Source organism: Bradysia coprophila, chromosome IV, assembly GCF_014529535.1.
Source record: "Bradysia coprophila strain Holo2 chromosome IV, BU_Bcop_v1, whole genome shotgun sequence".
Lineage (NCBI taxonomy): Eukaryota > Metazoa > Arthropoda > Insecta > Diptera > Sciaridae > Bradysia > Bradysia coprophila.
In genome coordinates this window covers 13,329,440-13,332,934 of record NC_050738.1, presented here as the reverse complement: position 1 = coordinate 13,332,934, position 3,495 = coordinate 13,329,440, and positions in this window count along the sequence as shown.

The following is a 3,495-nucleotide window of genomic DNA, read 5'->3' as shown; positions in this document are numbered from 1 at the left end:
ATATCCTTGTGTACTGCTACACCCCCTATAAACAAACTCATACCAATTCGCATTAGGTAATGCTGTACAAACGTCCTTATAACATTTTTTTTTGTACCAAAAAGTAAAATCTCGCAATTGTATAATTCTCAATTCAACGAAATTAAATATTCGTTTGGTCAAAATATCATCAAATTAACTTTTCAACATTTTTATGGTTAACAAACAAATGTTTTCTTCTCCCGCATATGATTTGTTGTTGTTAATTCACCACTTCATTTATAAAATATATAAAGCTTATCAGAATAATTAAACCCTTGGTTTGGACCGAATGTTAAATATAATTTTTGTATATCTATGCTCGAATCTATAGATGTGGGTTATAACATTACTCTTTCTCTCTGTACACGAAAAAAAACACAGTATCTGCTAACAATCTTCATAAACTCTTTTTTTATATGAAGTGACCATTGCCACTTCTGTTTTTTTCTCTCTTTTTTTTGGTCGGATATAATTATAATGTGCTTGTTGAAATGTTCAAGTTGGGTTGTTTTCTTTTCATTTTTCATATACAGCATCAAAGAATGGAAGAGTGTTCTCTTTGGTCTTGTTTATGAGATTAAGAGGGTAAAAAGCTAATTATGTAGTTCGCTTAAATTCTTATAATTTTTGATAATCTCGCACTACAAAAAAAAACTTTGTTCAAAAAGTTTGAACAACATTAGTTTTAGAAGGAAAAGTGTTTAGCATTCAACTAGAAAGAAAGCCCAATTCAAGAAAGAGTTATGATAGTAAATTCAAGGGTGCTTAATAGGGTCGGTCGATTATATGTAGACAGTGCATGGTAATTTGATGTGGTACTACCACATTGTGGTAGTCATCTTTTACTTATTGTTTTAGACAAATATTTTTTTCATTAACAATGTTGGTGTATTAGACTTGGACTAGTCCCACCGACATTAAGTAACCGACAGTGAAAAACTTTTGTGTTCTAGAATCACTATTTATTTCCCTTGATAATGAGCCAATTTATCAAAAATCCGTCTAAATTTACTCCTGATTTAATAGTAACAAAGTTGAAAAAATCTGAAAAAAAACCGACTTCCATGAACTTCGTTTGCTTCGGAAAACTTGGTTTTGATCGAATTTTTGTATTTTTTTGTTTTGTTGTATTCCTCTAACCTTACGTTGAATATTTAAAGGAAAAAAGAAAAAAATTACTCAATCTTTTGATTAGGAGTAACAACAAAGTACCAACATTTTCTGATACTCAAAAAGTTTCTAAAAAATCGTCCTGGGCAAAGCATAGAACATTTAAAAAAAATGTTTTTTTGGTCTTAAAATCTTCTGTGGGTTAAGCTGAGTGGGATCAGCTGGGTCCAGAAGCACGATTTGAAATTTTTCAAAAATCGACCGACCCTAGTGCTTATGCTTAATAATCATTGGTTTTATATGTAATAATGATGCTATTCGAAGCTGTGAATTTTGATTTTGAGCAGATAATTTCTAGACAAACTTTTTTCTTGAAAACAGTAATGCTCGTCAGTACGATAGTTTGTAAACTTGACTTTCCAAAAAGGTTCAACTTCTGATTTAAGAGACCAACCATTTTCATAAGTTCGATTGTTTTTTAGTGTCATGGCATACATTTGAATAACGATTCAGAAAATGGTTTTTCATAAAATTTTATAAACATTTTATGTCATGGCGTGAAATCTGCTACTTTCGCCCGTGATAGCTGACTATCACCGTTATAGAAAACTATCATGTGTGATAGCTGACTTTCATGTGACTATCCCTGACTGCTATAGTCACCGTGTTAGCTGACGTTCACCTGACTATCCCTGACTATAGCCAACTATCACCGTTATAGCTGACTATGGTGCGTGATAGATGGATATAACTAACAGACAAAATCAAATTCGATCAAAGTAATCTTTTTCGATTGATTGAATTTCCAACAGAATTTCCTTAATCGCACATAGCCCATCTTCGAACTTGACATCAGGAATTCAATGCTGTGTCGATTAAAAAAATAAAATTAGAAATTGGTTGATTTTTACTCTACTTATCGTGTTTACCAGCAAAATATTGGGACAAACAATTCCGTTTTTCATAACATTTCATACAACTTTTCATACACACATTTTAGGGTATTTTCCGGCATAAGACCCTGACTTACAGGTAAAGGAATAAATTCAATTGGGTAAGTTTTTCACCTAATGACTAAAAACTAAAACAGTTTTAACTTAATCCTTACGAACTTTCAAAATTCCAAGAAATCCATTTTTTTTCAAGAATTCAATTATTTTTCTTTTGTTCTAAAAATAGATTTTACCAGCAGATTCGGAGTAACGAATACTAACGAAATAATTCTCTTTCGCAAGAAAAATCATTTCGTCATACACATCATCGCGGCTATATCGTTTGTTATCGACAAAAAGAACTAATGAGCTCTGGCTTACATCACTGCGTGTTATAATAAAATGTATGTTAAAATAATTGAAGTAAAAGATTTTATCTATCTAGAACGATAATCTCGAGCTTATCTCCCTAGGGAGTTTTTACATATCTCGATATATCTGTTCTCGACAGATAAAATATGGTATGTACCTATTGCCAGACTGTTATTTTGACGTGTAGGCATTACTGCCCACGCCTTCGGCTCTGGCAATAATGTCCTACACGTCAAAAAAACAATCTTGGCAACAGGTACATAATATATATTATGTTTTACATCAAAATAAATTTCGCTGATATGTAATAGTCATTTATCACATGCGCACATATCACATTCAAAAATTACACTTCAGGTCTATGTTGTTGTCTTGTTTTCGCTTATGTGATAAAATAGAGTACACACTTGTCACTGTCAGTCTCGGCAAGCCTCGACTTCTTCGTGACAAGTGTGTAATATATATTACTTGACTAAATGATGGAAATGGTTCTTCCTGTGTGTTTACGAACCTCGGCAAACTTCACACTATTTTTTTACAATATGTGAAAGTTTATGTCTTCATTTAATATTAGGGATGAGACGCCTTTCCATTCGGCACACTGTTTCGACATTTTACATATGTAACTGTAACGAATGACAAATATAACACGTCGACATCAATTTAATTAATTCAATAAACAGCCAAACATTAAAATAAATAAATAAATTTAAAAAAAAATTATCTATTTAAATTGAGATAACATTTTCACAAATTCTGAAAATTCGAGCTTATAATATCATAACCATTTTAAAGCGAAATTTTATTCAAAAATTTTAATTGATGGCCTATAAGTGTACAAAGTATCAAATATGTTTATAAATAAATAGTACATTGAAACATTGAATATATATTTTTGGGTATGAGCGATAATTTTGGTGTGAATTCAATTAACCTTATCGGTGGATGATATAATCAATCGGTTAACTGCCGATGGCATTAAATGAGCCAGATTTACCAATAAAATTTAATTAATAACAACTTTAATGATAGAGATTTCATGTTTGTACTTTATTTTCGG